This window comes from Theropithecus gelada, chromosome X (genome assembly GCF_003255815.1).
Source record: "Theropithecus gelada isolate Dixy chromosome X, Tgel_1.0, whole genome shotgun sequence".
Lineage (NCBI taxonomy): Eukaryota > Metazoa > Chordata > Mammalia > Primates > Cercopithecidae > Theropithecus > Theropithecus gelada.
In genome coordinates this window covers 86,322,077-86,330,992 of record NC_037689.1, presented here as the reverse complement: position 1 = coordinate 86,330,992, position 8,916 = coordinate 86,322,077, and the positions used below count along the sequence as shown (strand labels likewise).

At 39.9% G+C, this 8,916-nt stretch overlaps 1 pseudogene; it reads right to left on the bottom strand.

Annotated features, from left to right (window-relative positions):
• Positions 1-790: 790 nt before the first annotated feature.
• On the bottom strand, positions 791-1,753 carry LOC112615201 (annotated as a pseudogene).
• Positions 1,754-8,916: the final 7,163 nt, after the last annotated feature.

The window sequence follows — 8,916 nt, the reverse complement described above, 5'->3', positions numbered from 1 at the left end:
CACAGTTACATTGCAGCGTTCGATGTGTAGTCTATGTACCACTCTATGCATATTCTTTTTATTTTTTAAATTTCAAAATAAAAAGCACGTGTTGTCTACAGGTTCATAAAACAACATAACAACAAGAACAATCCAAGAGCATGTAACACAGATGTTAATGGAGATTGACAAACTATGGACCAAGGTTTTATGTCTATTTTAGAGTGTTTTCACATTCGAACAGTGTTTACAGAAACCACTTCACACAGAAGAAAACATTGCCTGCCCACACAAAAAACAGTTATTTTTAAGACAATCTTTCTTTCCAAGTAATGTATATATGAATGTCACACCTAGTCCATCTTTTATAGTCAAATTCAATGTCACTACAAAAGAAAGCAAATTTGACCACAGTCACATGTATTAGTGTTTGTAAAGCTCTAATGGCATAGAAATACCTATATAAATTAGGAGCTTGGCTGAGCACTATGGCTCACATCTGTAATCTCAACACTTTGGGAGGCCAAGGATGGAGGATTGCTTGAGCCCAGGAGTTTGAGACCAGCATGGGCAACATAGGGAGACCCCCATCTCTACATTAAAAAAAAATTAAATTTGCTGGCACTCACCTGTGGTCCCAGCTACTTGGGAGGCTGAGGTGGGAGGATGGCTTGAGCCCAGGAGGTCTAGGCTGCAGTGAGTTGTGATCACACCACTGTGATCCAGTCTGGGCAGCAGAGCAAGACCCTGTCTCAAAAAAAAAAAAAAAAAATTAGGAGCTGGATTTTTTTTTCCTTAACAGCCTCAGTTATCAACCTAAGAATGAAGTTTCTAATAACTCATTTTCTGATGACTTTTTAGGTCTATTGGCAGAGAAAGGTTCATAGTTACCAGTGGGACTGTTCCTGGTGCCACACACTGGGTGTGTGAGGAAACTGAAGATGAGGAGACTGGATTGGAGTAGTAGGGCTAGGCAAACAAGAAGAGCTAGAGGAAATAACTCCTACTGGGCCATTGGCCTTGTCACTTCCAAAGTCACACTCCAGTTCTCCAGCAGTTTTGTCAGTTCATCTCTCTGGCAACTAAGCTTCATTCTTTTACTAGTAGGTCAAACACCGTACTTTAAAGGAAGAATTCCATTTCTTATCCACATATAAATGTAAGTAATATCCATTAATGTATATTTATCCTTTAAAGATTCCTCTTTACACATGACATTCATCAGGAAATATAAGGTATGTTCCTTAGGTTCATCACAGTCATTCTGGCTGGGCATTGTAAACAACTTTTATCATTCACCTCCTCCTTAAACTTCTCTTTGTCTTTGTTTACTTCCTCTTCTGGTAAAAAAAAAAAAAAAAAAAAAATCCAATGGATAAGCTTATTGTTTCATCATCAGTTATAATTCTCTTATCTTCATCTGCAACTTCTCTATTTTCATTAGAGCCATTGGCAGCAACAGCTGAAGAAAGAGATGCATAAAGATCCCTTCTTATTTTATTTTTGAAAAGGCCTGGAAAAAATTTGTATACAATAGATTGAGGATTTTTATCTGACGTTATATTCAGGAGCAAAATGGTTTTGTGAACTTGGACATTACAGGACAATATCTGCTGATCTATAGGTAACACAAAATACAGGTTTCACAGAAGGAATGTAGATATTCTATTACGGTTCTGGCATCAATTAAGTATCTTCCACAAAGCACACACATTAAGTGGGGATTTAGCTCAGTGATTTTGACTTCGATTGTTCAATGCATTTTTGCATTATGAAAGATCTCAGAAAAGCAGCCACTGAGAGGCTATCAAAGTGAGTGAAAAAACAATGAAAGTTAAAAGTCATTCAACAGAAAATGAATGTGGGCCAACTGGCCATCTTAAAGTGAGCTGCAGATACCACTGTCAACAGCCAAAGAGGAGCCTCTGCTTTGTGGGTGTTCAGCTGGGCTACCTCCCAAGCCTGTCTCCTCTTCTGTGCCCTGGGGACGGAGCATGAGGATGAAGTGCGATCAATAATAAGTACTGTTCTGCTGGGCTAGAAGGTATTTCTAATTCAAATCAGGGCTTCTTTGACAGCATCCCCTCTACTCCCACCCCCACCCTCACCCTTGCCAGTTCTCTTTCAGCAAGGGCAGCTGTTTTCCTTGTGTGATGGTAGGAAAAGAAGAAAGGGGGCCTACTACCCTGGCTAGAAAATAGAGGGAGTGTCTAGAAGGCAAAAAATTAGTAATAATCATGGTTGCCATGGATTAATCATTTTCTTTTTCCCAGGCAATGTGCTATGGGTTTTTTATGTTTATTTCTCATTAACCCTAGTAAGAATGCTATGCCATAGGTGCAATTGTTGCTCCCGTTCTATAGAAATTCACACAGAGAGGTTAAGAAACTTGCCCAAGATGACCCAATCAGGAAACTGAAAGCTGCAATTTTAACTTAGAAGCACTACCCAGGTATAACCTGAAAAACTTCCATAGTATTTTTTATCGTCTCTGGGGAAATCCCAAGCATTTCAAAAGGTATTAAAGATCTAGTATGATCTGGCCCTAAAATACCTTTTTGGCCAAACCTGAATCAATTCAAAGGGACCAAGTCTGTTTGGGCTAGAAGTTTTTTTAGAGATCATCTAGTCTAATGTCCTTCTTATATAGATGGAGAGACTGAGGCATAGAACTCATTCCTAATGGTAGTACTAGAACTGGGACTCAGGTCTTCAGAATCAGTCCAGTATTTCTTTTCTGGTGTGCCTGGCCAGGAAGAAGTAATTAATAAATGTTCATTAAATTAATAGATAAATGGATTAAAGTTACACCTAAATGACAAGTGGTTCCGACAGTGCTGTGGGAATGCATAGAAGGGATAGAGTAGGACGATTGATCTTAGACCAGAAGCTCCTGGGAGGTAAGAACAAAGTTTCCTGGTCCCTTCCTATATACATACATATCTTATTTGTATATGACCCAGTCAGTACCACCAGGAACCTAGAAAATGCCTCATGAGGACAGTGATTGATTCGTCTCTCAAAAGGTTGCGTCTGTCTCTCTCTCTCTCTCCCCCCCCCCACCGTCTAATACACACACACACACACACACACACACACAATTTCTCTCTGGCAGAGTATCCTGTAAGAAAGCTGTCACGCAGTAGTATAGAAGAAAGAGCATAAGAAATGGAGTTAGACCTAGATTTGGATCCAGACTGCTACTTAAAAGCTGTGTGGACTTAGACAAATCTCTTAGCCTCTGTTTCTTCATGTTTCCAGTTGGAATAATAAAACCTACCTTATGAAGTTGTTGAGAAGATTAAATGAGATTATTTTATCAGCTAAGATTGTGCTGACTTTGTGTAACAGAAATTCTCCTAAAGTGGCTTAGATAAATAAGGGCTTTATTTGCGTCACTAAAAAAAGCATGGAAGTAGACCACAGAGGATTGGAACAGTGGTTCTAAAGTCTTCAAATATCAGGTTTTTAGAATTTCTGGCCCCCAAATCCTTAACATGTATATTTCTTCCTTGTGCTCTCAAGTTGCATCACATTCTAGGCACGAAAGGAAAAAGGGCAAAAGGCACAGGATGAGTGCCAGCTCAATCTATCATTGGCCACGATGGGTCACATTATCACACCTAGTTGCAGGGAGTTTGTGGAGAGGAGTATTTTAAGTAGATGCATTACTTACCCAAACAAAATCATGGTTCTGTTTAGAAGGAGGAAAGAACGGATAAGAGTAGACAACTTGCTGAGTCTATCACAATGGTATAGGTCAAAGTTTTTAGATACAGAACCAGTTTTTTATATAAGACATGTTTAGTAAATGTGAGTGATTGACCTACAAACCTGAAAAAAAGTTCAAGGAATAGATGAAGTCAAGGACATTCTGGCCCATTAGTGGGGCACTCAAGACCCAGGGTCCCACCTTGGAGGTCTCCACCAAGGTGTCTACTGGGAAATCTGTAAATACAAACACACACACACACACACCAAAATATAACAAAATCTCACATATTAAGTTCTTGTCCACTGGCTTTAAATCATTCCTGAAATTTCACTATTCAGCTCACTCTTTTGAGCTGAGGTATTGTCTCTAGGTTAAAATACCAACATGGAAGTCCTAGCCAGAGCAATCAGGCAAGAAAAAGAAATAAAAGGCATCCAAATCAGAAAAAAAAAAGTCAAAGTATCTTTCCTTGCCAATGATATAAACTTTGGAGAACTCTAAAGACTCCTCCAAAAGACTTTATATTTAATAACTGAGTTCAGCAAAGTCTCAAGTAACAAAATCAATGCACACAAATCAGTAACACTGCTGTATACCACCAAACAAGCTGATAATCAAATCGAGAACTCAATCCTTTTTACAATAGCTGCAACTTAACCAAAAGCATGAAAGTTATCCACAAGGAGAACTACAAAACACTACTGAAAGAAATCATAGATGACAAAAACAAATGGAAATACACCCCATGCTAGTGGATTGGAAGAATCAATATCATGAAAATGGCCGTACTGCTCAAAGTGATCTACAGATTCAATGTAACTCCTATTAAACCACAGAATTAGAAAAAACAATCATACATTTCATATGGTGCCAAAAATAGAGCCCAAATGACAATCCTAAGCAGAAAGAACAAATCTGGAGGCATCACATTACCAAACTTCAAATTATACTATGAGGCTATAGTACCCAAAACAGCACGGTACTGATATAAAAGTATATATATAGACCAATAGAACAGGATAGAGAACCCAGAAGTAAAGCCAAATACTTACAACAGACTGATCTTTGACAAAGCATATGAAAACATAATGTGGGGAAATGACACCCTATTTAATAAATGGTATTGGGAAAACTGGATAGCCACATGTAGAAGAATGAAAGTGGAGCCCTAACTCTCACCATATACAATAATTAACTCTACGTGGATTAAAGACTTTAATCTAAGTCCTGAAACTATAAAAATTCTACAAGAAAATCCAGGCAAACTCTTCTGGACATTGGCCTAGGCAAAGAATTTATAACTAAGACCCCAAAAGCAAATTCAACAAAAACAAAAATAAATGAATGGGACCTAATGAAACTAAAAAGTAGCTTTACAGCAAAAGAAATAATCATCACAGTAAACAGATAATCTAGAGAATGGCAGAAAATATTTGCAACCTATGTATCCAACAGAAGACTAACATCCAGAATCTACAAGGAATACAAACTAATCAGCAAGAAAAAAAAAATCCTTTAAAAAATGGGTAGAGATCTAGGAGGGGCATGCCCAAGATGGCCGAATAGGAACAGCTCAACCCTCCAGCTCCCAGTGTGAGCGACACAGAAGATGGGTGATTTCTACATTTTCAACTGAGGTGCAAAGCAACACCTCACACCTCACACGGCTGGGTGCACCTCTGAGAAAAAGCACCTCTGAGACAAAGCTTCCAGAGCAACAATCAGACAGCAACACTCGCTGTTCAGCAATATTCTATCTTCTGCAGCCTCTGCTGCTGATACTCAGGCAAAAAGGGTCTGGAGTGGACCTCAAGCAAACTCCAACAGACCTGCAGCTGAAGGTCCTGACTGTTAGAAGGAAAACTAACAAACAGAAAGGTTACCCACACCAAATCCCCATCAGTACGTCACCATCATCAAAGACCAAAGGCAGATAAAACCACAAAGATGGGGAAAAAGCAGTGCAGAAAAGCTGGAAATTCAAAAAGTCAGAGCGCATCTCCCCCTCCAAAGGAACGCAGCTCATCGCCAGCAATGGAACAAAGCTGGATGGAGAATGACTTTGACGAGTTGAGAGAAGAAGGCTTCAGTCAATCAAACTTCTCAGAGCTAAAGGAGGAACTATGTAACCAGCGCAAAGAAACTAAAAACCTTGAAAAAAGATTTGACGAACAGCTAACTAGAATAACCAATGTAGAGAAGTCCTTAAAAGAACTGATAGAGACGAAAATCATAACACGAGAACTACGTGAGGAATGCACAAGCTTCAGTAACCGACTCGATCAACTGGAAGAAACAGTATCAGCTATTGAAGATCAAATGAATGAAATGAAGCGAGATGAGAAGTGTAGAGAAAAAACAGTAAAAAGAAATGAACAAAGCCTCCAAGAAATATGGGATTATGTGAAAAGACCAAATCTACCTCTGATTGGTGTGCCTGAAAGTGACAGGGAAAATGGAACCAAGATGGAAAACACTCTGCAGGATATCATCCAGGAGAACTTCCCCAACCTAGTTAGGCAGGCCAACATTCAAATTCAGGAAATACAGAGAATACCACAAAGATACTCCTCGAGAAGAGCAACTCCAAGACACATAATTGTCAGATTCATCAAAGTTGAAATGAAGAAAAAAATGTTAAGGGCAGCCAGAGAGAAAGGTCGGGTTATCCACAAAGGGAAGCCCATCAGACTAACAGCAGATCTCTCGGCAGAAACTCTACAAGCCAGAAGAGAGTGGGGGCCAATATTCAACATTCTTAAAGAAAGCAATTTTCAACCCAGAATTTCATATCCAGCCAAACTAAGTTTCATAAGTGAAGGAGAAATAAAATCCTTTACAGACAAGCAAACGCTTAGAGATTTTGTCACCACCAGGCCTGACCTACAAGAGATCCTGAAGGAAGCACTAAACATGGAAAGGAACAACAGGTTCCAGCCATTGCAAAAACATGCCAAAATGTAAAGTCCATCGATGATAGGAAGAAACTCCATCAACTAACGAGCAAAATAACCAGCTAATATCATAATGACAGGATCAAGTTCACACATAACAATATTAAACTTAAATGTAAATGGACTAAATGGTCCAATTAAAAGACACAGACTGGCAAATTTGATAAAGAGTCAAGACCCATCAGTTTACTGTATTCAGGAGACCCAGCTCACATGCAGAGACACACATAGGCCCAAAATAAAGGGATGGAGGAAGATCTACCAAGCAAATGGAAAACAAACAAACAAACCAAAAAAGCAGGGATTGGAATCCTAGTCTCTGATAAAACAGACTTTAAACCATCAAAGATCAAAAGAGACAAAGAAGGCCATTACATAATGGTAAAGGGATCAGTTCATCAGGAAGAGCTAACTATCCTAAATACATATGCACCCAATACAGGAACACCCAGATTCATAAAGCAAGTCCTTAGAGACTTACAAAGAGACTTAGACTCCCATACAACGATAATAGGAGACTTTAACACCCCACTGTCAACATTAGACAGATCAACGAGACAGAAAATTAACAAGGATATCCAGGAATTGAACTCAGCTCTGCACCAAGCGGACCTAATAGATATCCACAGAACTCTCCACCCCAAATCAGCAGAACATACATTCTTCTCAGCACCACATCACACTTATTCCAAAAATGACCACATAGTTGGAAGTAAACCACTCCTCAGTAAATGTAAAAGAACAGAAATTATAACAAACTGTCTCTCAGACCACAGTGCAATCAAACTAGAACTCAGGACTAGGAAACTCAATCAAAACCACTCTACTACATGGAAACTGAATAATCTGCTCCTGAATGACTACTGGGTACATAATGAAATGAAGGCAGAAATAAAGATGTTCTTTGAAACCAATGAGAACAAAGATACAACATACCAGAATCTCTGGGACACATTTAAAGCAGTGTGTAGAGGGAAATTTATAGCACTATATGCCCACAAGAGAAAGCAGGAAAGATCTAAAATTGACAGCCTAACATAACAATTAAAAGAACTAGAGAAGCAAGAGCAAACACATTCAAAAGCTAGCAGAAGGCAAGAAATAACTAAGATCAGAGCAGAACTGAAGGAGATAGAGACACAAAAAAAACCTCCAAAAAATCAATCAATCCAGCAGCTGGTTTTTTGAAAAGATCAACAAAATTGATAGACCGCTAGCAAGATTAATAAAGAAGAAAAGAGAGAAGAATCAAATAGACGCAATAAAAAATGAGAAAGGGGATGTCACCACTGACCCCACAGAAATACAAACTACCGTCAGAGAATACTATAAAGACCTCTACGCAAATAAACTGGAAAATCCAGAAGAAATGGATAATTTCCTGGACACTTACACTCTCCCAAGACTAAACCAGGAAGAAGTTGTATCCCTGAATAGACCAATAGCAGGCTCTGAAATTGAGGCAATAATTAATAGCCTATCAACCAAAAAAAGTCCAGGACCAGACGGATTCATAGCTAAATTCTGCAAGAGGTACAAGGAGGAGTTGGTACCATTCCTTCTAAAACTATTTCAATCAATAGAAAAAGAGGGAATCCTCCCTAACTCATTTTATGAGACCAACATCATCCTGATACCAAAGTCTGGCAGAGATACAAAAAAAACAGAGAATTTTAAAACAATATCCCGGATGAACATCAATGCAAAAATTCTCAATAAAATACTGGCAAACCAAATCCAGCAACACATCAAAAAACTTATCCACCAAGGACACCAGGGGGGCGGAGCAAGATGGCCGAATAGGAACAGCTCCAGTCTCCAACTCCCAGCACCAGCGACACAGAAGACCGGTGATTTCGGCATTTTCAACTGAGGTACTCGGTTCATCTCACTGGGGAGTGCCGGAGGATCGGTGCTGGTCAGCTGCTGCAGCCCGACCAGTGAGAGCTGAAGCAGGGCGAGGCATTGCCTCACCTGGGAAGCGCAAGGGGGAAGGGAATCCCTTTTCCTAGCCAGGGGAACTGAGACACACAACAGTTGGAAAATCGGGTAACTCCCACCCCAATATTGCGCTTTAAGCAAACAGGCACACCAGGAGATCATATCCCACACCTGGCCGGGAGGGTCCCACACCCACGGAGCCTCCCTCATTGCTAGCACAGCAGTCTGTGATCTACCGGCAAGGCAGCAGCCAGGCTGGGGGAGGGGAGCCCCTCATTGCGGAGGCTTAAGTAGGTAAACAAAGCTGCTGGGAAGCTCGAACTGGGT